This window comes from Antechinus flavipes, chromosome X, assembly GCF_016432865.1.
Source record: "Antechinus flavipes isolate AdamAnt ecotype Samford, QLD, Australia chromosome X, AdamAnt_v2, whole genome shotgun sequence".
NCBI classification, from domain to species: domain Eukaryota; kingdom Metazoa; phylum Chordata; class Mammalia; order Dasyuromorphia; family Dasyuridae; genus Antechinus; species Antechinus flavipes.
Genome location: NC_067404.1, coordinates 86,170,721 through 86,197,806, shown reverse-complemented (window position 1 = coordinate 86,197,806; position 27,086 = coordinate 86,170,721). Strand labels below are relative to the sequence as shown.

At 35.5% G+C, this 27,086-nt stretch overlaps 2 long non-coding RNA genes across 9 annotated transcripts; one reads left to right on the top strand and one right to left on the bottom strand.

The window, feature by feature from the left end:
- Nucleotides 1-17: 17 nt before the first annotated feature.
- On the bottom strand, nt 18-25,586 carry LOC127542409 (uncharacterized). 4 transcript variants are annotated; one of them, XR_007948667.1, is made up of 4 exons: nt 16,584-19,601; nt 15,517-15,659; nt 9,076-15,258; nt 18-298 (listed from the first exon to the last, which is right to left on the bottom strand). It is a non-coding gene; the product is annotated as an uncharacterized LOC127542409 (long non-coding RNA). The 4 variants fall into 4 exon arrangements; XR_007948670.1 differs by lacking the exon at nt 18-298 and adding an exon at nt 4,396-4,491 and having other exon boundaries at nt 9,029-15,258; XR_007948669.1 differs by lacking the exons at nt 15,517-15,659; nt 16,584-19,601 and adding an exon at nt 25,431-25,586 and having other exon boundaries at nt 9,076-12,143.
- LOC127542408 (uncharacterized) lies at nt 4,485-27,086 on the top strand. 5 transcript variants are annotated; one of them, XR_007948664.1, is made up of 3 exons: nt 4,485-6,904; nt 9,932-11,814; nt 26,762-27,086. It is a non-coding gene; the product is annotated as an uncharacterized LOC127542408 (long non-coding RNA). The 5 variants fall into 5 exon arrangements; XR_007948663.1 differs by lacking the exon at nt 26,762-27,086 and adding an exon at nt 25,102-25,314; XR_007948666.1 differs by lacking the exon at nt 26,762-27,086 and adding an exon at nt 24,960-25,010 and having other exon boundaries at nt 9,932-11,217.

Sequence of the window (27,086 nt, the reverse complement as noted above, 5' to 3'; positions counted from 1 at the left end):
ATACTGAAAGGTAGAGCAGTTAGGGTTACATTATGGAACATTAAAAGTTAGAGTGAAAGAAGGAAGAATTCGTGTTAGAGGAAATAGAGGAGTCAGACTGAGAGCACTTACAGAATATACTCTCAGTTGTCTAAAGGTAACTGCTCTAATGCCAACTCTATCTCTCATGCTACATCTAACTCCTGTAACTCAACTGTAAATCCACTAACTGGGCTAACTAATTCTCACTCATCTACTCTAACTATAAACACCTGAGATTTAACTCCTCTAAGTTGAACTCTACTTCCTCTAACAATACCTTCTGTAAAGCTAACTATAATTATAACTCACACAACTATACCTCAGACCCAAACTCCAACTCTAACTCTTACTTTTTAAATTTTTATCTCTAAATACTCTACCTCTATGACTGTCATTCAAAATCTAACTCATCAGAGTATAACCCATACTGCTCTAAGTCTAACTCTTCTTCTTCTAACATTAATACTAAGTTAGAGGAGTTAGAGTTAGAGATGCAGGAGTTAGCTTTAGAGTTAGAGCTGGTTGACTTAAAGCAGTTATCAATAGAGGAGTAAGACTTAGATTTACAAGATTTACAATTAGAGAAAGAAATAGAGTTAGTTACCATTAGAAGAGTAAGAGCTGGATGCAGTAGAATTACACTAAGAGCATTTCGATTTACTCGAAATAAAGTTACAATTAAAGGTAAGGTCTCACACTTAGAGGTATCAGAGTTACATTAGGGGGATGTAAAGATAGAATTAGACCAGTTAGATTAAGAGGAATTAAAGTTAGAAATACAGAAGGTTAAGGTGAACTAAGATTATACGAGTGAGATCTACAGAAAAATGACTTAGACTAAAGAATTAGATTAAGATTTAGAGAAGTGAGTGTTAGATTTAGATTCAGATGAGTTAGCCTTAGGTCAGGTAGATTTTGAAATAGATTTATATGACTAAGAAAGAGAGTGAAAATTAGAGCAGATACTGTAAGAGTAAGACTAAAAGTTATAAGAGTTAAAATAAGAGTTAGATTTAAAGCACTTAGAGTGAGATTAAGATTTACAAGGGTTAGTGCTGTCATGGAATAAGTTGGAGTAAAGAATAGGAGTGAGAGAGAAATTATTAGACTTAGAGTTGAATGAGGAAGAGCTTCGAGGTAGAGTAAGAGTTGCAAAGGATAGAGAATTTAGAGTTTGAGTTAGAGTTAGAGTTGCAGGAGGGAGGGATAGACTCGAAGGAGTTAGAGTTAGAGTTGCAGGAGGGAGGGATAGACTCGAAGGAGTTAGAGTTAGAGTTGCAGGAGGGAGGGATAGACTCGAAGGAGTTAGAGTTAGAATTAGAGAAGTTTGAGTTACAATAAGTGTAGATGTTGGAGCTAGAGATAAATATCATGGATAAGAGTTAGAGCAAGAATTCATGGAGTAGGATTTAGATTGGGATGATTTAGACTAAGAGGGGTTGGAATTTGACTTAGAGTTGTATGTGTTAGGGTGAAAATTACTACACTCAAGGTTACAGTTAGAATAAGAGTTAAAGGGGGTAATGATAGACTCGAATGAGTTAGAGATAAGAGGAAGAGAAACAGAAAAATTTGATTTAAACTTCAAGGAATTAGAGGATTTAGATTTTGAGTAAGAGGAGTTATACTGAAAGGTAGAGAAGTTAGGGTTACATTATGGAACATTAAAAGTTAGAGTGAAAGAAGGAAGAATTCGTGTTAGAGGAAATAGAGGAGTCAGACTGAGAGCACTTACAGAATATACTCTCAGTTGTCGAAAGGTAACTGCTCTAATGCCAACTCTATCTCACATGCTACATCTAACTCCTGTAACTCCACTGTAAATCCGCTAACTGGGCTAACTAATTCTCACTCATCTACTCTAACTATAAACACCTGAGATTTAACTCCTCTAAGTTGAACTCTACTTCCTCTAACAATACTTTCCCTAAAGCTAAGAATAATCATAACTCACACTACTTTAGCTCAGACCCTAACTCCAACTCTCTTACTTCTTTAATTTTTATCTCTAAATCCACTACCTCTACGACTGTCAGTCAAAATCCAACTCATCAGAGTGTAACCCATACTGACCTAACTCTAATTCTTCCTCTTCTAACATTAATACTAAGTTAGAGGAGTTAGAGTTAGAGATGCAGGAGTTAGCTTTCGAGTTAGAGCTGGTTGACTTAAAGCAGTTATCTATACAGGAGTAAGACTTACATTTACAAGATTTAGAATTAGAGAAAGAGAGTTAAAGTTACCATTAGAAGAGTAAGAGCTGGATGCAGTAGAATTACACTAAGAGCATTTCGATTTACTCGAAATAAAGTTACAATTAAAGGTAAGGTCTCACACTTAGAGGTATCAGAGTTACATTAGGGAATGTAAACATAGAGTTAGAGCAGTAAGATTTAGATTGGGATGATTAAGCTAAGAGGGGTTAGAATTTGACTTAGAGTTCTATGAGTTAGGGTGAGAATTACTACACTCAAGGTTACAGTTAGAATAAGACTTAAAGGAGGTAATGATAGACTCGAATGAGTTAGAGTGAAGAATACCAGTAAGATTTAGATTGGGATGATTAAGCTAAGAGGGGTTAGATTTTGAGTAAGAGTTATATGAGTTAGGGTGAGAATTACTACACAAAAGGTTACAGTTAGAATAAGATTTGGAGAAGTGACTCTTAGGTTTAGATTCAGATGAGTTAGCCTTAGGGCAGGTAGATTCTGAAATAGATTTATATGACTAAGAAAGAGAGTTAAAGTTACCATTAGAAGAGTAAGAGCTGGATGCAGTAGAATTACACTAAGAGCATTTCGATTTACTCGAAATAAAGTTACAATTAAAGGTAAGGTCTCACACTTAGAGGTATCAGAGTTACATTAGGGAATGTAAACATAGAGTTAGAGCAGTAAGATTTAGATTGGGATGATTAAGCTAAGAGGGGTTAGAATTTGACTTAGAGTTCTATGAGTTAGGGTGAGAATTACTACACTCAAGGGTACAGTTCGAATAAGAGTTGCAGGAGTTAGCTTTAGAGTTAGAGCTGGTTGACTTAAAGCAGTTATCAATAGAGGAGTAAGACTTAGATTTACAAGATTTACAATTAGAGAAAGAAATAGAGTTAGTTACCATTAGAAGAGTAAGAGCTGGATGCAGTAGAATTACACTAAGAGCATTTCGATTTACTCGAAATAAAGTTACAATTAAAGGTAAGGTCTCACACTTAGAGGTATCAGAGTTACATTAGGGGGATGTAAAGATAGAGTTAGAGCAGTTAGATTAAGAGGAATTAAAGTTAGAAATACAAAAGTTTAAGTTGGACTAAGACTTATACAAGTGAGATCTAGAGAAAAATAACTTAGAAATAAAAATTAGATTAAGATTTGGAGATGTGAGTGTTACATTTAGATTCAGATGAGTTAGCCTTAGGGCAGGTAGATTTTGAAATAGATTTATATGACTAAGAAAGAGAGTGAAAATTAGAGCAGATACTGTAAGAGTAAGACTAAAAGTTATAAGAGTTAAAATAAGAATTAGATTAAGATTTAGAGAAGTGAGTGTTAGATTTAGATTCAGATGAGTTAGCCTTAGGTCAGGTAGATTTTGAAATAGATTTATATGACTAAGAAAGAGAGTTAAAATTAGACTTAGAATTAGATCAGAGTGAGATTAAGATTTACAAGTATTAGTTTTGTCATGGAATAAGTTAGAGTGAAGAATTCCAGTAAGATTTAGATTGGGATGATTAAGCTAAGAGGGGTTAGAAGTTGACTTAGAGTTGTATGAGGTAGGATGAAAATTACTACACTCAAGGGTACAGTTCGAATAAGAGTTGCAGGAGGGAGGGATAGACTCGAAGGAGTTAGAGTTAGAGTTGCAGGAGGGAGGGATAGACTCGAAGGAGTTAGAGTTAGAGTTAGAGTTAGAATTAGAGAAGTTTGAGTTACAATAAGTGTAGATGTTGGAGCTAGAGATAAATATCATGGATAAGAGTTAGAGCAAGAATTCATGGAGTAGGATTTAGATTGGGATGATTAGGCTAAGAGGGGTTAGAATTTGACTTAGAGTTGTATGAGGTAGGATGAAAATTACTACACTCAAGGTTACAGTTAGCATAAGAGTTAAAGGAGGTAATGATAGATTCGAATGAGTTTGAGAGAAGAGAAAGAGAAACAGAAAAATTTGATTTAGCCTTCAAGGAATTAGAGAATTTAGATTTTGAGTTAGAGGAGTTATACTGAAAGGTAGAGCAGTTAGGGTTACATTATGGAACATTAAAAGTTAGAGTGAAAGAAGGAAGAATTCGAGTTACAGGAAATAGAGGAGTCACACTGAGAGCACTTACAGAATATACTCTCAGTTGTCTAAAGGTAACTGCTCTAATGCCAGCTCTATCTCTAATGCTACATCTAACTCCTGTAACTCAACTGTAAATCCACTAACTGGGCTCACTAATTCTCACTCATCTACTCTAACGATAAACACCTGAGATTTAACTCCTCTAACTTGAACTCTACTTCCTCTAACAATACCTTCTCTAAAGCTAGCTATAATTTTAACTCACACTACTTTACCTCAGACCCTAACAACAAATCTCTTACTTCTTTAATTTTTATCTCTAAATCCACTACCTCTATGACTGTCAGTCAAAATCTAACTCATCAGAGTATAACCCATACTGCCCTAAATCTAACTCTTCCTCTTCTAACATTAATATTAAGTTAGAGGAGTTAGAGTTAGAGATGCAGGTGTTAGCTTTAGAGTTAGAGCTGGTTGACTTAAAGCAGTTATCTATACAGGAGTAAGACTTACATTTACAAGATTTAGAATTAGAGAAAGAGAGTTAAAGTTACCATTAGAAGACTCAGAGTAGGATCCAATAGAGTTACACTAAGAGCATTTAGATTCATTAAAAATAAAGTTACAATTAAAGGTAAGGTCTCACACTTAGAGGTATCAGAGTTACATTAGGGGGATGTAAAGATAGAGTTAGAGCAGTAAGATTTAGAGGAATTAAAGTTACAAATACAAAAGTTTAAGTTGGACTAAGACTTATACAAGTGAGAGCGAGAAAAAAATGACTTCAACTTAAGAATTAGATTAAGATTTGGAGAAGTGACTCTTAGGTTTAGATTCAGATGAGTTAGCCTTAGGGCAGGTAGATTTTGAAATAGATTTATATGACTAAGAAAGAGAGTTAAAATTAGACCAGTTAGTGTAAGAGTAAGAATAAAAGTTATAACAGTTAAAATTAGACTTAGAATTAGATCAGAGTGAGATTAAGAGTTACCAGGGTTAGTGTTGTCATGGAATAAGTTAGAGTGAAGAATACCAGTAAGATTTAGAGTAGAAATAAGACAGAGTAGAATGAGATAGAGCTGCGAGGCAGAGTAAGAGTTGCAAAGGATAGAGAATTTAGAGTTTGAGTTAGAGTTAGAATTAGAGAAGTTTGAGTTACAATGAGTTTAGATGTTGGAGCTAGAGACAAATGACATGGTTCAGAGTTAGAGCAAGAATTCATGGAGTAGGATTTAGATTGGGATGATTAAGCTAAGAGGGGTTAGAATTTGACTTAGAGTTCTATGAGTTAGGGTGAGAATTACTACACTCAAGGGTACAGTTCGAATAAGAGTTGCAGGAGGGAGGGATAGACTCGAAGGAGTTAGAGTTAAGAAGAAGAGAAACAGAAAATTTTGATTTAGACTTAAAGGAATTAGAGGATTTAGATTCTGAGTTAGAAGAGTTATACTGAATGGTAGAGCAGTTAGGGTTACATTATGGAACAGTAAAGTTAGAGTGAAAGAAGGAAGAATTCGTGTTAGAGGAAATAGAGGAGTCAGACTGAGAGCACTTACAGAATATACTCTCAGTTGTCGAAAGGTAACTGCTCTAATGCCAACTCTATCTCACATGCTACATCTAACTCCTGTAACTCCACTGTAAATCCGCTAACTGGGCTAACTAATTCTCACTCATCTACTCTAACTATAAACACCTGAGATTTAACTCCTCTAAGTTGAACTCTACTTCCTCTAACAATACCTTCCCTAAAGCTAAGAATAATCATAACTCACACTACTTTAGCTCAGACCCTAACTCCAACTCTCTTACTTCTTTAATTTTTATCTCTAAATCCTCTACCTCTACGACTGTCAGTCAAAATCTAACTCATCAGAGTGTAACCCATACTGACCTAACTCTAATTCTTCCTCTTCTAACATTAATACTAAGTTAGAGGAGTTAGAGTTAGAGTTGCAGGAGTTAGCTTTAGAGATAGAGCTGGTTGACTTAAAGCAGTTATCAATAGAGGAGTAAGACTTAGATTTACAAGATTTACAATTAGAGAAAGAAATAGAGTTTGTTACCATTAGAAGAGTAAGAGCTGGATGCAGTAGAATTACACTAAGAGCATTTCGATTTACTCGAAATAAAGTTACAATTAAAGGTAAGGTCTCACACTTAGAGGTATCAGAGTTACATTAGGGAATGTAAACATAGAGTTAGAGCAGTAAGATTTAGAGGAATTAAAGTTAGAAATACAGAAGTTCAAGTTGGACTAAGACTTATACAAGTGAGATCTAGAGAAAAATAACTTAGATTTAAAAATTAGATTAAGATTTGGAGATGTGAGTGTTACATTTAGATTCAGATGAGTTAGGCTTGGGGCAGGTAGATTTTCAAATAGATTTATATGACTAAGGAAGAGAGTGGAAATTGGAGCAGTTAGTGTTAGAGTAAGACTAAAAGTTATAAGAGTTAAAATAAGAATTAGATTTAAAGCACTTAGAGTGAGATTAAGATTTACAAGTATTAGTTTTGTCATGGAATAAGTTGGAGTGAAGAATAGGAGTGAGAGAGAAATTATTAGACTTAGAGTTGAATGAGGAAGAGCTTCAAGGTAGAGTAAGAGTTGCAAAGGCTAGAGGATTGAGAGTTTGATGTAGAATTAGAATTAGAGAAGTTTGAGTTACAATAAGTGTAGATGTTGGAGCTAGAGATAAATATCATGGATAAGAGTTAGAGCAAGCATTAATTGAGTAAGATTTAGATTGGGATGATTTACACTAAGGAGGGTTAGAGTTTGACTTAGAGTTCTATGAGTTAGGGTGAGAATTACTACACTCAAGAGTACAGTTCGAATAAGAGTTGCAGGAGGGAGAGATAGACTCGAAAGAGTTAGAGTTAAGAAGAAGAGAAACAGAAAATTTTGATTTAGACTTAAAGGAATTAGAGGATTTAGATTCTGAGTTAGAAGAGTTATACTGAAAGGTAGAGCAGTTAGGGTTACATTATGGAACAGGAAAGTTAGAGTGAAAGAAGGAAGAATTCGTGTTAGAGGAAATAGAGGAGTCAGACTGAGAGCACTTACAGAATATACTCTCAGTTGTCGAAAGGTAACTGCTCTAATGCCAACTCTATCTCTCATGCTACATCTAACTCCTGTAACTCAACTGTAAATCCACTAACTGGGCTAACTAATTCTCACTCATCTACTCTAACTATAAACACCTGAGATTTAACTCCTCTAAGTTGAACAATACTTCCTCTAACAATACCTTCTCTAAAGCTAAGAAAAATCATAACTCACACTACTTTACCTCAGACCCTAACTCCAAATCTCTTACTTCTTTAATTTTTATCTCTACATCAACTACCTCTATGACTGTCAGTCAAAATCTAACTCATCAGAGTATAACCCATACCGCCCTAAGTCTAACTCTTCCTCTTCTAACATTAATATTAAGTTAGAGGAGTTAGAGTTAGAGATGCAGGAGTTAGCTTTAGAGTTAGAGCTGGTTGACTTAAAGCAGTTATCAATAGAGGAGTAAGACTTAGATTTACAAGATTTACAATTAGAGAAAGAAATAGAGTTAGTTACCATTAGAAGAGTAAGAGCTGGATGCAGTAGAATTACACTAAGAGCATTTTGATTTACTCGAAATAAAGTTACAATTAAAGGTAAGGTCTCACACTTAGAGGTATCAGAGTTACATTAGGGGGATGTAAAGATAGAGTTAGAGCAGTAAGATTTAGAGGAATTAAAGTTACAAATACAAAAGTTTAAGTTGGACTAAGACTTATACAAGTGAGAGCGAGAAAAAAATGACTTCAACTTAAGAATTAGATTAAGATTTGGAGATGTGACTCTTAGGTATAGATTCAGATGAGTTAGCCTTAGGGCAGGTAGATTCTGAAATAGATTTACATGACTAAGAAAGAGAGTTAAAATTAGACCAGTTAGTGTAAGAGTAAGAATAAAAGTTATAACAGTTAAAATTAGACTTAGAATTAGATCAGAGTGAGATTAAGAGTTACCAGGGTTAGTGTTGTCATGGAATAAGTTAGAGTGAAGAATACCAGTAAGATTTAGAGTAGAAATAAGACAGAGTAGAATGAGATAGAGCTGCGAGGCAGAGTAAGAGTTGCAAAGGATAGAGAATTTAGAGTTTGAGTTAGAGTTAGAATTAGAGAAGTTTGAGTTACAATGAGTTTAGATGTTGGAGCTAGAGACAAATGACATGGTTCAGAGTTAGAGCAAGAATTCATGGAGTACGATTTAGATTGGGATGATTAAGCTAAAAGGGGTTAGAATTTGACTTAGAGTTGTATGAGGTAGGATGAAAATTACTACACTCAAGGTTACAGTTACCATAAGAGTTAAAGGAGGTAATGATAGATTCGAATGAGTTTGAGAGAAGAGGAAGAGAAACAGAAAAATTTTGATTTAGCCTTCAAGGAATTAGAGAATTTAGATTTTGAGTTAGAGGAGTTATACTGAAAGGTAGAGCAGTTAGGGTTACATTAGGGAACAGGAAAGTTAGAGTGAAAGAAGGAAGAATTCGTGTTAGAGGAAATAGAGGAGTCAGACTGAGAGCACTTACAAAATATACTCTCAGTTGTCGAAAGGTAACTGCTCTAATGCCAACTCTATCTCACATGCTACATCTAACTCCTGTAACTCAACTGTAAATCCGCTAACTGGGCTAACTAATTCTCACTCATCTACTCTAACTATAAACACCTGAGATTTAACTCCTCTAAGTTGAACTCTACTTCCTCTAACTATACCTTCCCTAAAGCTAAGAATAATCATAACTCACACTACTTTAGCTCAGACCCTAACTCCAACTCTCTTACTTCTTTAATTTTTATCTCTAAATCCTCTACCTCTACGACTGTCAGTCAAAATCCAACTCATCAGAGTGTAACCCATACTGACCTAACTCTAATTCTTCCTCTTCTAACATTAATACTAAGTTAGAGGAGTTAGAGTTAGAGTTGCAGGAGTTAGCTTTAGAGTTAGAGCTGGTTGACTTAAAGCAGTTATCAATAGAGGAGTAAGACTTAGGTTTACAAGATTTACAATTAGAGAAAGAAATAGAGTTTGTTGCCATTAGAAGAGTAAGAGCTGGATGCAGTAGAATTACACTAAGAGCATTTCGATTTACTCGAAATAAAGTTACAATTAAAGGTAAGGTCTCACACTTAGAGGTATCAGAGTTACATTAGGGAATGTAAACATAGAGTTAGAGCAGTAAGATTTAGAGGAATTAAAGTTAGAAATACAGAAGTTCAAGTTGGACTAAGACTTATACAAGTGAGATCTAGAGAAAAATAACTTAGAAATAAAAATTAGATTAAGATTTGGAGATGTGAGTGTTACATTTAGATTCAGAAGAGTTAGGCTTGGGGCAGGTAGATTTTCAAATAGATTTATATGACTAAGGAAGAGAGTGGAAATTGGAGCAGTTAGTGTTAGAGTAAGACTAAAAGTTATAAGAGTTATAATAAAAATTAGATTTAAAGCACTTAGAGTGAGATTAAGATTTACAAGTATTAGTTTTGTCATGGAATAAGTTGGAGTGAAGAATAGGAGTGAGAGAGAAATTATTAGACTTAGAGTTGAATGAGGAAGAGCTTCGAGGTAGAGTAAGAGTTGCAAAGGGTAGAGGATTGAGAGTTTGAGGTGGAATTAGAATTAGAGAAGTTTGAGTTACAATAAGTGTAGATGTTGGAGCTAGAGATAAATATCATGGATAAGAGTTAGAGCAAGCATTAATGGAGTAAGATTTAGATTGGGATGATTTAGACTAAGGAGGGTTAGAGTTTGACTTAGAGTTCTATGAGTTAGGGTGAGAATTACTACACTCAAGGGTACAGTTCGAATAAGAGTTGCAGGAGGGAGGGATAGACTCGAAGGAGTTAGAGTTAAGAAGAAGAGAAACAGAAAATTTTGATTTAGACTTAAAGGAATTAGAGGATTTAGATTCTGAGTTAGAAGAGTTATACTGAATGGTAGAGCAGTTAGGGTTACATTATGGAACAGGAAAGTTAGAGTGAAAGAAGGAAGAATTCGTGTTAGAGGAAATAGAGGAGTCAGACTGAGAGCACTTACAGAATATACTCTCAGTTGTCGAAAGGTAACTGCTCTAATGCCAACTCTATCTCTCATGCTACATCTAACTCCTGTAACTCAACTGTAAATCCACTAACTGGGCTAACTAATTCTCACTCATCTACTCTAACTATAAACACCTGAGATTTAACTCCTCTAAGTTGAACAATACTTCCTCTAACAATACCTTCTCTAAAGCTAAGAAAAATCATAACTCACACTACTTTACCTCAGACCCTAACTCCAAATCTCTTACTTCTTTAATTTTTATCTCTACATCAACTACCTCTATGACTGTCAGTCAAAATCTAACTCATCAGAGTATAACCCATACCGCCCTAAGTCTAACTCTTCCTCTTCTAACATTAATATTAAGTTAGAGGAGTTAGAGTTAGAGATGCAGGAGTTAGCTTTAGAGTTAGAGCTGGTTGACTTAAAGCAGTTATCAATAGAGGAGTAAGACTTAGATTTACAAGATTTACAATTAGAGAAAGAAATAGAGTTAGTTACCATTAGAAGAGTAAGAGCTGGATGCAGTAGAATTACACTAAGAGCATTTTGATTTACTCGAAATAAAGTTACAATTAAAGGTAAGGTCTCACACTTAGAGGTATCAGAGTTACATTAGGGGGATGTAAAGATAGAGTTAGAGCAGTAAGATTTAGAGGAATTAAAGTTACAAATACAAAAGTTTAAGTTGGACTAAGACTTATACAAGTGAGAGCGAGAAAAAAATGACTTCAACTTAAGAATTAGATTAAGATTTGGAGAAGTGACTCTTAGGTTTAGATTCAGATGAGTTAGCCTTAGGGCAGGTAGATTTTGAAATGGATTTATATGACTAAGAAAGAGAGTTAAAATTAGACCAGTTAGTGTTAGAGTAAGAATAAAAGTTATAACAGTTAAAATTAGACTTAGAATTAGATCAGAGTGAGATTAAGAGTTATCAGGGTTAGTGTTGTCATGGAATAAGTTAGAGTGAAGAATTCCAGTAAGATTTAGAGTAGAAATAAGACAGAGTAGAATGAGATAGAGCTGCGAGGCAGAGTAAGAGTTGCAAAGGATAGAGAATTTAGAGTTTGAGTTAGAGTTAGAATTAGAGAAGTTTGAGTTACAATGAGTTTAGATGTTGGAGCTAGAGACAAATGACATGGTTCAGAGTTAGAGCAAGAATTCATGGAGTAGGATGTAGATTGGGATGATTAGACTAAGAGGGGTTGGAATTTGACTTAGAGTTGTATGTGTTAGGGTGAAAATTACTACACTCAAGGTTACAGTTAGCATAAGAGTTAAAGGAGGTAATGATAGATTCCAATGAGTTTGAGAGAAGAGGAAGAGAAACAGAAAAATTTGATTTAGCCTTCAAGGAATTAGAGAATTTAGATTTTGAGTTAGAGGAGTTATACTGAAAGGTAGAGCAGTTAGGGTTACATTATGGAACAGGAAAGTTAGAGTGAAAGAAGGAAGAATTCTAGTTAGAGGAAATACAGGAGTCAGACTGAGAGCACTTACAGAATATACTCTCAGTTGTCTAAAGGTAACTGCTCTAATGCCAACTCTATCTCTAAAGCTACATCTAACTCCTGTAACTCCACTGTAAATCCACTAACTGGGCTCACTAATTCTCACTCATCTACTCTAACTATAAACACCTGTGATTTAACTCCTCTAAGTTGAACTCTACTTCCTCTAACAATACCTTCTCTAAAGCTAAGAATAATCATAACTCACACTACTTTAGCTCAGACCCTAACTCCAACTCTCTAACTTCTTTAATTTTTATTTCTAAATCCTCTACCTCTACGACTGTCATTCAAAATCTAACTCATCAGAGTATAACCCATACTGCTCTAAGTCTAACTCTTCCTCTTCTAACATTAATACTAAGTTAGAGGAGTTAGAGTTAGAGGTGCAGGAGTTACCTTTAGAGTTAGAGCTGGTTGACTTAAAGCAGGTATCTATAGAGGAGTAAGACTTAGATTTACAAGATTTAGAATTAGAGAAAGAAATAGAGTTAAAGTTACCATTACAAGAGTTAGATTAAGATCCAGTATCGTTACACTGAGAGCATTTAGATTTATTGGAAGTAAACTTACAAGTAAAGCTAAAGAAGGTACAGTTAGAGGTGTCACAGTGCCATTAGGAATAGGTAACATGAGAGTTAGAGCAGTTTGATTTAGAGCAGTTAAAATTAAAAAGAGAGAAGTTTGAGGTACAATTAGAGTTATGGCTGTGAGAGCTAGAGAAGAATTACTTAGACTTTAGGGTTAGAAAAAGAGTTGCAGGAGTGGGAGTTAGATTTAGATTCAGATGATTTAGACTAAGAGGAGCTAGAGTTTGAAATAGAGATATAGGACTCTGAAGTGTAGTTACAATTAGAGCAGTTAATGTTAGAGTAAGATTAAGAGTTATAAGATTGAACGTTAGTGTTAGATTTAGACCTTTTAGAGTTAGAAGAATAGTTACAGAAGTTCGTGTTAGCCTGGAATGAGTTAAGAGTGAAGAATACGAGTAAGAGTTCGAGGAATAATAAGACTGAGAGTAGAATGAGGTTGAGTTATGAGTTATCCTAAAAGTTGCAAAAAGTAGATGACTCAGAGTTTGAGTTAGATAATTTAGAGTGAGAATTAAAGTTGGAGGAGTTAGAGCGTTCAGAATTACAGTTAGAACAATTAGAGGAAGAACTAGAAATGGAGATAGAGTTGGAGTTAAAACAGTTAGATTCCGGGTTAGATGCATTAGAGTTAGAGGATACAGATTTAGTGGAATTAAAATTCCAAGTTAAGTTAGAGGAGATTCTGTAGAAGTTAGCAGAGTTACTGTAGGACTCCTTAATGTTAGAGTGAGAGGAGTTAGATTTAGATTGAGAGGTAGAGGGGGAAGAATTCAAGTTAGAATTAGAGAAGTTTGAGTTTCAATTAATGTAGGCATTGGGGCCAGAGATAAATGACATAGTTAAGAGTTAGACCAAGAGTTAATGGAGTAAGATTTAGATTGAGATGATTTAGACTAAGAGGGGTTAAGAGTTTGACTTGGAGTTATAGGAGTTAGGGTGAGAATTACTAAACTTAGTTACAATTAGAATAACAGTTTTAGGAGTCAGTGATAGAGTCAAATGAGTTAGAATTCAGAGAATGAGTATCAGTTACAAAAGTTAGATTGAGAGTTGAGGGATTTTGAAGATTTAGAGTTTGAGTTAGAGAACTTAAAGTTAGAGCACTTAGGAGTACTTAGAATTGTAAAAGTTAGAGTTTAAAAAGGAAGATTTAGAGTTCAATATGATGGAGGTGTAAGAATTAGAGCAGGTACAGAATATACGCTAACTTGTCTAAAGGTAAGTGCTCTAATGGCAACTCTGTCTCTAACGCTACATCTAACTCCTGTAACTCTTAACTGCAAATCCACTAACTCCACTAACTAACTATCTCATCTACTCTAAGTATAAATATCCTAGATTTAACTTCCCTAAGTCTAATTCTAATTCCTCTAACTATAACTTCTCTAATGCTAGCTCTAATTATAACTCATACTACTTTGCCTCAGACCCTAACTCCAACTCTAATTCTTCTTTCTTCACTTCTGTCTCTCAATCCTCTAACTCTATGACAGTGATTCAAAATCTAACTCATCGGAGTATAACGCATACTCCTCTAAGTCTTCCTCTTCCTCCTCTAATATTAATACTAAGTTAGAGGAGTTAGAGTTAGAGATGCAGGAGTTAGATTTATAATTAGACCAGGTTCATTTAAAGCATTATCAATAGAGGCATAAGGCTAAGATGTAGAGGGATTGTAATTAGAGAAAGAAATAGAGTTAGAGTTGCCATTAGAAGAGTTTGAGTTGGATGCAGTGGAGTTGCACTTAGAGCATCTTGATTTATTGGAAGTAAAGTTACAATCAAAGCTAAAGGACATACAGTCAGAGGTGTACATTACATTAGGAGGAGGTAAAGTTAGAGTTAGAGCAGTTATTTGTAGAGGACGAAAAAGTAGAAATAGAGACGTTAGAGGTAGAATAAGAATTATATGAGTGACAAGTAGAGATGAATACCTTAGAGTTAAGAGTTAGAGTACCAGAGGAGTGTTAGATTTAGATTCAGATGAGTTAGACTAAGAGGAGTTAGAGTGTGAATTCAAGTTATAGGACTTGGAATTAGAGTTAAAATTAGACTAGTTAGTGTAGAGTAAGTATAAGAGTTATAAGAGTTAGAGTTAGAATTCGAGTAGTGAGAATTAGACTAAGAATTATAGGAGTTAGTGTTAGAGTGGAATGAGTTAGAGTGAAGAATAAGAGTAAGATTTAGAGTAATATTCATTACACTTATAGTTAGAGTTCAATGAGGTAGAGTTAAGGGTAATATATAAGAATTAGAGGAGTTAGAATTAGAATAACTGTTATAAGAGTTAGAGTTAAGAGTAGAATAAGAGTTAGAAAAGATAAGAGTTAGGAAAAAGGATTTAGGGTTAGAATTAGAGGAGTTAAGAGTCCGAGTTAGACTAAGAGTTATAGGAGTTAGGGTCAGAGATGAATGAGTTAGATTTCACAGTAAGAGTGATGGTAGAAAAGTTTGTGTTAGATTTAGAGTAGTTACAGGATTTTGATTTTGATTTACAGGAGTTAGTGTTCGAGTTAGAACTGGAGCTGGAGCGGAGCTGGAGCTGGAGTTGGATCTGGAGCTGGAGCTGGCGCTGGAGCTGGAGTTGGATCTGGAGCTGGAGCTGGCGCTGGAGTTGGATCTGGAGCTGGAGCTGGAGCTGGAGTTGTATCTGGAGCTGGAGTTGGATCTGGAGCTGGAGCTGGAGTTGGAGCTGGAGCTGGAGCTGGAGTTGGATCTGGATCTGGAGCTGGAGCTGGAACTGGAGTTGGAGTTGGAGTTGGAGTTGGAGTAATGGAGGAAGGTTTAGAATTAGAGCAGATAGAGTTAGAGTAATTTTTAGAGGAGTCAATGTTAGAGCTTGATGAATCAGAGTTAGAGTTAAATTCAGAGTCAGAGATAGAGCTAGATTTAGTATCAGAGTTAGAGGCGTTTGAGTTAGAGTAGTTAGAATTAGAGGAATTAGAGTGTTGTAAGAAATAATGAACAAGTTGATTTTACAAAAATATGGAAAACTTACAGGAACTAATGCGGGGTGAAGGGCTGATCCAAGAGTATATTAGGGTACAGCAAAATTAGTGGAATATTAACGGCTAACATCTTCTGGGTTACAGGAAAATTCAAATTTATTGTGAAGAACTTCGGAAGAAAAATGCTTTCTACCTGCAGAGAAAAAAATTAATATAGAGAATTATGTATGGTTGGGAGGAAGAGGGAGAGACAACTGGGAAGTGATGCTGCAAGCAAAAAAAAAAAAATATATATATATATATATATAATATATATATATATACATATATATATATAATATATATATATACACATATTTGTAATGCTGTAAAGTTCATATTATAATGAAAATGAACTGGAGACTGGAATGTGAAGTTAAAAGGCTTTTGTTCAAATGACAATCATACCACTAACCACATGTAAGTCCTCTGGAACACCACTCAATTTCTGAAATTGCAACTTCCCATCTATAAAATAGAATGGTAGACTAAATCACAGCTTCTTCAACTTTGCCCACTCACCATCCTTTTTCTGAGGGATTTTTCCTTGGCCTATAGTATATAAGTTCCTAAAATTGATATCCAAATCAAATATTGCTAATGGTAAATCACAAAGAAATTTATTTCAAATTATATTTATATATCTATATAACATATATATGATGTAAATTAATAGATATTTATATATAATATACATTTGCTATATTTATAATTTTATCATTTATGGAAAAGGAAATGTGCATATAAATGAGATGGATTTGTTTTTACCTAAAGAATTAAATATTGGTGGAATATTATTTTTTCTAGACCCCTATATGCAGTAACCTGGCCCCATTAGGGGTTACAATCCACAGTGTAAGAAACTTTGGACTAGATGACACCCATGTCTCTTTCTGCTATGGGGTTCAAGTGAACTGCAAACTCAATGTAATGATGCACAGAACAGACCAAGTTGTTACAGCCAACATGAAGAATTTCTTCAAGGAGTGGGCTGGAAATTGGCTTCAGTCATCTCTACCACATGTGAGTTCATTGTATAAAGATGGAATATAAGGTCTATGGAGGATAAATGACTTACCCATTTTTCGGCAGACTCTGTAGGACTGGTGTAGAGGAGTTGTCCAGAGCTGCCCAGCACAGTTCTGCTGCTAATTAGCTGTGTGACCTCAGGCAAAAAATTCACTTTTCTTTCTCTTAATCTCCTCACTGAAAACAAGGGCTCACTCTAGGCTATTGGCAAAGACACATCTAGTTTTAGCATTTGTGTTTCTAGGATTTTAATGGTTCATTCAACAAAGCCACAACCTGAGGGGGGAAAGGGAGGCCACACCCTCCCAGGACCTGCAGCACGTTTCCCTCCAAGCAATTTAAAAATGCTCTCTCAGAATTAATTGGGGAAGGGAATAACTGATAAAAGGAAAGAGTGAAACAACATTGCCGCCCCCCCAAAACAATTTAGAAAGCCCTCGGCTTTTTATGCTTCATTCAACAAAGCCACAACCCGAGGGGGAAATGGCGGGAAAAAGGCAGGAGACACCTTCCGGGCACCCGCAGCAAACTTCCCTCCAAGAAATTTAAAAATTCTCTCTCAGAATTAATTGGGGAAGGGAATAACCGATAAAAGGAAAGAGTGAAACAACATTGCCGCCCCCCCAAGACAATTTAGAGAGCCCTCGGCTTTTCAGGCTTCATTCAACAAAGCCAGAACCTGAGGAGAAAATGGCGGGAAAAAGAAAGGAGACACCTTACCCGGAGCTGCGGAAAACTTCCCTACGAGCAATTTAAAAATTCTCTCTCAGAATTAATTGGGGAAGGGACTGACCGATAAAAGGAAAGAGTGAAACAACATTCCCCCCCAAGACAATTTAGAAAGCCCTCGGCTTTTCAGGCTTCATTCAACAAAGCTAGAATCTGAGGGGGAAATGGCGGGGAAAAGAAAGGAGACACCTTCTGGGCACCCCCAGCAAACTTCCCTCCAAGCAATTTAAAAATTCTCTCTCAGAATTAATTGGGGAAGGGAATGACTGATAAAAGGAAAGAGTGAAACAACATTGCCCCCCCAGGACAATTTGGAAATCCCTCGCCTTTAAATGCTTCATTCAACAAAGCTAGAAGCTGAGGAGAAAATGGCGGGAAAAAGGCAGGCGACACCTTCTGGGCACCCCCAGCAAACTTCCCTCCAAGCAATTTAAAAATTCTCTCTGAGAATGAATTAGGGAGGGGAAAACCCAAGCAAAGGAAAGAGTGAAACAACATTGCCCCCCAGGACAATTTAGAAAGCCCTCGGCTTTAAATGCTTCATTCAACAAAGCTAGAAGCTGAGGAGAAAATGGCGGGAAAAAGGCAGGCGACACCTTCTGGGCACCCCCAGCAAACTTCCCTCCAAGCAATTTAAAAATTCTCTCTGAGAATGAATTAGGGAGGGGAAAACCCAAGCAAAGGAAAGAGTGAAACAACATTGCCCCCCAAGATAATTTAGAAAGCCCTCGGCTTTAAATGCTTCATTTAACAAAGCCAGAACCCGAGGAGAAAATGGCGGGAAAAAGGCAGGAGACACCTTACCTGGAGCTGCCGCAAACTTCCCTCCAAGCAAATTAAAAATTCTCTCTCAGAATGAATTGGGGAGGGGAATAACCGATAAAAGGAAAAAGTGAAACAACATTGTCCCTCCAAGACAATTTAGAAACACCTCACGTAAAATTTGCTTCAGGGAGTGAGGGAACAGAACAATCCAGACTCCTCTACCAGAAACCCCGCCCTCCCTGACCAAGGCAACCAATAGTTGACCCCATCCAGCACGAGCCCAGAGCGGACTTTGGGCGGGAACAAAAGCGGGGGAGGGGGGCTTCCGGAGCTCTCAGCTTGCCCTTCATGGGAGTGTCCAAACCCCAGAGAGATTTTTGGTTTTTTTTTAAGAAAGTAAAAGACCTACATACAGAAAAAGAATTACAGCAGCTCATTTTGTGGTGCCAAAGAGCTGCAAACTGAGGGGATGCCCATGCATTGGGCTAGGGGTGATTAATTTGGGGAATATAAATATAATGGAATATCATTGTGCTTTAAGAAATAATGACAGGAAATTTCAAATTAACTATGAAGGACTTCTGAAGCAAAATGCTATCTATCTACAGAGAAAAAAAAATGATATATGGAATTACCTATTGTATGGTTTCACATAAATATTTATAACAAATGCTAACCTTTTCTAGTGTGGGGTTGGGAAGGAGAGAGGAGGAAACTGGGAACTGAAAATGCAAACAAAAAAATTCAGATATTTTAATGTTGTAACTTTTATGTTATACTGAAATTGAACTAGAGATTGGAATGTGAAGTTAAAGATCTTTTGTTTAAATGCCAGTCATAAAACTGGCACATGTAACTAACCACATGGAAGCTCATAGGAAAACCCCCTAATTTCTGAAGATAGAGGGAGTAAGACAGATTTAGAGGAGTTAGAAGGAGAGATAGAAATAGAGTTAGAGTTACCTTTAGTAGAGTCAGAGTTGCATGCAGTAGAGTTACACTAAGAGCATTTAGATTTATTGGAAATAAAGTTTCAATTGAAGCAAAAGGTCTTACACTTAGAGGTGTCAGAGTTACATTAGGCAGATGTAAAGATACTTAGAGTACTTAGATTTAGAGGAATTAAAATTAGAAATACAGAACTTTAAGGTGGATTTAGAGTTATACAGGTGAGAGCTAGAGAAAAATGACTTAGACTTGAGAGTTAGAATAAGATTTGGAGAAGTGAGTGTTAGATTTAGATTCAGATGAGTAAGCCTTAGCGGAGGTAGATTTTGAAATAGACTTATATGACTTAGATAGGGAAGTAAAATTAGAGCAGTTAGTGTTAGAGTAAGAGTAAGATTTATAAGAGGTAAAATTAGATTTAGAAGTACAGCAGTTAAAGTGAGATTATGAGTTACAAGTGTCAGTTTTGTCATGGAATGAGTTAGAGTGAAGAACAGGAGTAAGAGTTAGAGTAATTGTTAGACTTACTGTTGAAGGAGGTAGAGCTTCGAGGTACAGGAAGAGCTGCAAAGTAGAGAAGATTTAGAGTTCGAGTTTGAGTTAGAATTAGAGATGTTTGAGTTAAAATTAGACCAGTTAGTGTTAGAGTAAGAGTTGCAAAGGATAGAGAATTTAGAGTTTGAGTTAGAGTTAGACATGCAGGAGTTAGATTTAAAGTTAGAGCACAGTGACTTACAGCAGTTACCATTAGAGGAGTAAGACTTAGATTTAGAGTTCGAGTTTGAGTTAGAATTAGAGATGTTTGAGTTAAAATTAGTGTAGATGTTGTAGCTAGAGATACATGTCATGGTTAAGAGTTAGAGCTAGGATTAATGGAATAAGATTTAGAGGAATTAAAGTTACAAATACAAAAGTTTAAGTTGGACTAAGACTTATACAAGTGAGAGCGAGAAAAAAATGACTTCAACTTAAGAATTAGATTTAAAGCACTTAGAGTGAGATTAAGATTTACAAGTGTCAGTTTTGTCATGGAATGAGTTAGAGAGGAGAGGAAGAGAAACAGAAAATTTGATTTAGACTTAAAGGAATTAGAGGATTTAGAGTTTGAGTTAGAGTTAGAGATGCAGGAGTTAGATTTAAAGTTAGAGCACAGTGACTTACAGCAGTTACCATTAGAGGAGTAAGACTTAGATTTAGAGGAGTTAGAATTAGAGAAAGAAATAGAGTTAGAGTTAGAGATGCAGGAGTTAGATTTAAAGTTAGAGCACAGTGACTTACAGCAGTTACCATTAGAGGAGTAAGACTTAGATTTACAAGATTTAGAATTAGAGAAAGAAATAGAGTTAGTTACCATTAGAGGAGTAAGACTTAGATTTACAAGATTTAGAATTAGAGAAAGAAATAGAGTTAGTTACCATTAGAGGAGTAAGACTTAGATTTAGAGGAGTTAGAGTTAAGAGGAAGAGAAACAGAAAAATTTGATTTAGACTTAAAGGATTTAAAGGATAAAGATTTTGAGTTAGAGTTAGAATTAGAGAAAGAAATAGAGTTAGAGTTGCAGGAGTTAGCTTTAGAGTTAGAGCTGGTTGACTTAAAGCAGTTATCAATAGAGGAGTAAGACTTAGATTTAGAGGAGTTAGAGTTAAGAAGAAGAGAAACAGAAAATTTGATTTAGACTTAAAGGAATTAGAGGATTTAGAGTTTGAGTTAGAATTAGAGATGTTTGAGTTAAAATTAGTGTAGATGTTGTAGCTAGAGATACATGTCATGGTTAAGAGTTAGAGCTAGGATTAATGGAATAAGATTTAGATTGGGATGATTTAGACTAAGAGGGATTAGAATTTGACTTAGAATTGTAGGAGGTAGGATGAAAATTACTACACTCAAGGTTACAGTTAGAATAAGAGTTGCAGGAGTTAGCTTTAAAGTTAGAGCACAGTGACTTACAGCAGTTACCATTAGAGGAGTAAGACTTAGATTTAGAGGAGTTAGAATTAGAGAAAGAAATAGAGTTAGAGTTACCTTTAGTAGAGTCAGAGTTGCATGCAGTAGAGTTACACTAAGAGCATTTAGATTTATTGGAAATAAAGTTTCAATTGAAGCAAAAGGTCTTACACTTAGAGGTGTCAGAGTTACATTAGGCAGATGTAAAGATACTTAGAGTACTTAGATTTAGAGGAATTAAAATTAGAAATACAGAACTTTAAGGTGGATTTAGAGTTATACAGGTGAGAGCTAGAGAAAAATGACTTAGACTAAAGAATTAGATTAAGATTTAGAGAAGTGAGTGTTAGATTTAGATTCAGATGAGTTAGCCTTAGGGCAGGTAGATTTTGAAATAGATTTATATGACTAAGAAAGAGAGTGAAAATTAGACTTAGAATTAGATCAGAGTGAGATTAAGATTTACAAGTATTAGTTTTGTCATGGAATGAGTTAGAGTTAGAATTAGACAAGTTTGAGTTACAATTAGTGTAGATGTTGGAGCTAGAGATAAATGTCATGGTTAAGAGTTAGAGCAAGAGTTAATGGAGGAAGGTTTAGATTGGGATGATTTAGACTAAGAGGGGTTAGAGTTTGACTTAGAGTTCTAGGAGTTAGGGTGAGAATTACTACTCTCAAGGTTACAGTTAGAATAAGAGTTGCAGGAGGTAGGGATAGACTCGAATGAGTTAGAGTTAAGAGGAAGAGAAACAGAAAAAATTTGATTTAGACTTAAAGGAATCAGAGGATTTAGATTTTGAGTTAGAGGAGTTATACTGAAAGGTAGAGCAGTTAGGGTTACATTATGGAACAGTAAAGTTAGAGTGAAAGAAGGAAGAATTCGTGTTAGAGGAAATAGAGGAGTCAGACTGAGAGCACTTACAGAATATATTCTCAGTTGCCTAATGGTAACTAAAGGTAACTGCTCTAATGCCAACTCTATCTCTCATGCTACATCTAACTCCTGTAACTCAACTGTAAATCCGCTAACTGGGCTAACTAATTCTCACTCATCTACTCTAACTATAAACACCTGAGATTTAACTCCTCTAAGTTGAACAATACTTCCTCTAACATTACCTTCTCTAAAGCTAAGAAGAATCATAACTCACACTACTTTACCTCAGGCCCTAACTCCAAATCTCTTACTTCTTTAATTTTTATCTCTAAATCAACTACCTCTATGACTGTCAGTCAAAATCTAACTCATCAGAGTATAACCCATACTGCCCTAAGTCTAACTCTTCCTCTTCTAACATTAATACTAAGTTAGAGGAGTTATACTGAATGGTAGAGCAGTTAGGGTTACATTATGGAACATTAAAAGTTAGAGTGAAGAATACCAGTAAGATTTAGATTGGGATGATTTAGACTAAGGAGGGTTAGAGTTTGACTTAGAGTTCTATGAGTTAGGGTGAGAATTACTACACTCAAGGTTACAGTTAGCATAAGAGTTAAAGGAGGTAATGATAGACTCGAATGAGTTAGAGTTAGAGATGCAGGAGTTAGCTTTAGAGTTAGAGCTGGTTGACTTAAAGCAGTTATCTATAGAGGAGTAAGACTTAGATTTACAAGATTTAGAATTAGAGAAAGAAATAGAGTTAAAGTCACCAATAGAAGAGTCAGAGTAGGATCCAATAGAGTTACACTAAGAGCATTTAGATTCATTGGAAGTAAAGTTACAATTAAAGGTAAGGTCTCACACTTAGAGGTATCAGAGTTACATTAGGGGGATGTAAAGATAGAATTAGACCAGTTAGATTAAGAGGAATTAAAGTTAGAAATACAGAAGGTTAAGGTGAACTAAGATTATACGAGTGAGATCTACAGAAAAATGACTTAGACTAAAGAATTAGATTAAGATTTAGAGAAGTGACTCTTAGGTTTAGATTCAGATGAGTTAGCCTTAGGGCAGGTAGATTTTGAAATAGATTTATATGACTAAGAAAGAGAGTTAAAATTAGACCAGTTAGTGTAAGAGTAAGAATAAAAGTTATAACAGTTAAAATTAGACTTAGAATTAGATCAGAGTGAGATTAAGAGTTACCAGGGTTAGTGTTGTCATGGAATAAGTTAGAGTGAAGAATACCAGTAAGATTTAGAGTAGAAATAAGACAGAGTAGAATGAGATAGAGCTGCGAGGCAGAGTAAGAGTTGCAAAGGATAGAGAATTTAGAGTTTGAGTTAGAGTTAGAATTAGAGAAAGAGAGTTAAAATTAGACTTAGAGTTGAATGAGGAAGAGCTTCGAGGTAGAGTAAGAGTTGCAAAGGGTAGAGGATTGAGAGTTTGAGGTGGAATTAGAATTAGAGAAGTTTGAGTTACAATAAGTGTAGATGTTGGAGCTAGAGACAAATGACATGGTTCAGAGTTAGAGCAAGAATTCATGGAGTAGGATTTAGATTGGGATGATTAGGCTAAGAGGGGTTAGAAGTTGACTTAGAGTTGTATGAGGTAGGGTGAAAATTACTACACTCAAGGTTACAGTTAGCATAAGAGTTAAAGGAGGTAATGATAGATTCGAATGAGTTTGAGAGAAGAGAAAGAGAAACAGAAAAATTTGATTTAGGCTTCAAGGAAATAAAGAATTTAGATTTTGAGTTAGAGGAGTTAGAGTTAAGAAGAAGAGAAACAGAAAAATTTGATTTAGCCTTCAAGGAATTAGAGAATTTAGAGTTTGAGTTAGAGTTAGAGTTGCAGGAGGGAGGGATAGACTCGAAGGAGTTAGAGTTAGAATTAGAGAAGTTTGAGTTACAATGAGTTTAGATGTTGGAGCTAGAGACAAATGACATGGTTCAGAGTTAGAGCAAGCATTAATGGAGTAAGATTTAGATTGGGATGATTTAGACTAAGAGGGGTTAGAATTTGACTTAGAGTTCTATGAGTTAGGATGAAAATTACTACACTCAAGGTTACAGTTAGCATAAGAGTTAAAGGAGGTAATGATAGATTCCAATGAGTTTGAGAGAAGAGAAAGAGAAACAGAAAAATTTGATTTAGCCTTAAAGGAATTAGAGGATTTAGAGTTTGAGTTAGAGTTAAGAAGAAGAGAAACAGAAAATTTTAATTTAGACTTAAAGGAATTAGAGAATTTAGAGTTTGAGTTAGAGTTAGAGTTGCAGGAGGGAGGGATAGACTCGAAGGAGTTAGAGTTAGAATTAGAGAAGTTTGAGTTACAATGAGTTTAGATGTTGGAGCTAGAGACAAATGACATGGTTCAGAGTTAGAGCAAGAATTCATGGAGTAGGATTTAGATTGGGATGATTTAGACTAAGAGGGGTTAGAATTTGACTTAGAGTTCTATGAGTTAGGGTGAGAATTACTACACTCAAGGGTACAGTTCGAACAAGAGTTGCAGGAGTTAGCTTTAGAGATAGAGCTGGTTGACTTAAAGCAGTTATCTATACAGGAGTAAGACTTAGATTTACAAGACTTACAATTAGAGAAAGAGAGTTAAAATTAGACTTAGAATTAGATCAGAGTGAGATTAAGAGTTACCAGGGTTAGTGTTGTCATGGAATAAGTTAGAGTGAAGAATTCCAGTAAGATTTAGATTGGGATGATTTAGACTAAGAGGGATTAGAATTTGACTTAGAATTGTAGGAGGTAGGATGAAAATTACTACACTCAAGGTTACAGTTCGAACAAGAGTTGCAGGAGTTAGCTTTAGAGTTAGAGCTGGTTGACTTAAAGCAGTTATCTATACAGGAGTAAGACTTAGATTTACAAGATTTACAATTAGAGAAAGAGAGTTAAAATTAGACTTAGAATTAGATCAGAGTGAGATTAAGATTTACAAGTATTAGTTTTGTCATGGAATAAGTTAGAGTGAAGAATACCAGTAAGATTTAGAGGAATTAAAGTTACAAATACAAAAGTTTAAGTTGGACTAAGACTTATACAAGTGAGATCTAGAGAAAAATAACTTAGATTTAAAAATTAGATTAAGATTTGGAGATGTGAGTGTTACATTTAGATTCAGATGAGTTAGCCTTAGGGCAGGTAGATTTTGAAATAGATTTATATGACTAAGAAAGAGAGTTAAAATTAGACTTAGAGTTGAATGAGGAAGAGCTTCGAGGTAGAGTAAGAGTTGCAAAGGATAGAGAATTTAGATTTTGAGTTAGAGGAGTTATACTGAAAGGTAGAGCAGTTAGGGTTACATTATGGAACAGTAAAGTTAGAGTGAAAGAAGGAAGAATTCGTGTTAGAGGAAATAGAGGAGTCACACTGAGAGCACTTACAGAATATACTCTCAGTTGTCTAAAGGTAACTGCTCTAATGCCAGCTCTATCTCTCATGCTACATCTAACTCCTGTAACTCAACTGTAAATCCACTAACTGGGCTAACTAATTCTCACTCATCTACTCTAACGATAAACACCTGAGATTTAACTCCTCTAAGTTGAACAATACTTCCTCTAACAATACCTTCCCTAAAGCTAAGAAAAATCATAACTCACACTACTTTACCTCAGACCCTAACTCCAACTCTCTTACTTCTTTAATTTTTATCTCTAAATCCTCTACCTCTACGACTGTCAGTCAAAATCTAACTCATCAGAGTGTAACCCATACTGACCTAACTCTAATTCTTCCTCTTCTAACATTAATACTAAGTTAGAGGAGTTAGAGTTAGAATTAGAGAAGTTTGAGTTACAATAAGTGTAGATGTTGGAGCTAGAGACAAATGACATGGTTCAGAGTTAGAGCAAGCATTAATGGAGTAAGATTTAGAGGAATTAAAGTTACAAATACAAAAGTTTAAGTTGGACTAAGACTTATACAAGTGAGAGCGAGAAAAAAATGACTTCAACTTAAGAATTAGATTTAAAGCACTTAGAGTGAGATTAAGAGTTACCAGGGTTAGTGTTGTCATGGAATAAGTTAGAGTGAAGAATTCCAGTAAGATTTAGAGTAGAAATAAGACAGAGTAGAATGAGATAGAGCTGCGAGGCAGAGTAAGAGTTGCAAAGGGTAGAGGATTTAGATTCTGAGTTAGAAGAGTTATACTGAAAGGTAGAGCAGTTAGGGTTACATTATGGAACAGGAAAGTTAGAGTGAAGAATACCAGTAAGATTTAGAGGAATTAAAGTTAGAAATACAGAAGTTCAAGTTGGACTAAGACTTATACAAGTGAGAGCGAGAAAAAAATGACTTCAACTTAAGAATTAGATTTAAAGCACTTAGAGTGAGATTAAGAGTTACCAGGGTTAGTGTTGTCATGGAATAAGTTGGAGTGAAGAATAGGAGTGAGAGAGAAATTATTAGACTTAGAGTTGAATGAGGAAGAGCTTCAAGGTAGAGTAAGAGTTGCAAAGGGTAGAGGATTTAGAGTTTGAGTTAGAGTTAGAGTTGCAGGAGGGAGGGATAGACTCGAAGGAGTTAGAGTTAGAGTTGCAGGAGGGAGGGATAGACTCGAAGGAGTTAGAGTTAGAGTTGCAGGAGGGAGGGATAGACTCGAAGGAGTTAGAGTTAGAGTTGCAGGAGGGAGGGATAGACTCGAAGGAGTTAGAGTTAGAATTAGAGAAAGAGAGTTAAAGTTACCATTAGAAGAGTAAGAGCTGGATGCAGTAGAATTACACTAAGAGCATTTCGATTTACTCGAAATAAAGTTACAATTAAAGGTAAGGTCTCACACTTAGAGGTATCAGAGTTACATTAGGGAATGTAAACATAGAGTTAGAGCAGTAAGATTTAGAGTAGAAATAAGACAGAGTAGAATGAGATAGAGCTGCGAGGCAGAGTAAGAGTTGCAAAGGGTAGAGGATTTAGATTCTGAGTTAGAAGAGTTATACTGAAAGGTAGAGCAGTTAGGGTTACATTATGGAACAGGAAAGTTAGAGTGAAAGAAGGAAGAATTCGTGTTAGAGGAAATAGAGGAGTCAGACTGAGAGCACTTACAGAATATACTCTCAGTTGTCGAAAGGTAACTGCTCTAATGCCAACTCTATCTCACATGCTACATCTAACTCCTGTAACTCAACTGTAAATCCGCTAACTGGGCTAACTAATTCTCACTCATCTACTCTAACTATAAACACCTGAGATTTAACTCCTCTAAGTTGAACAATACTTCCTCTAACAATACCTTCTCTAAAGCTAAGAAGAATCATAACTCACACTACT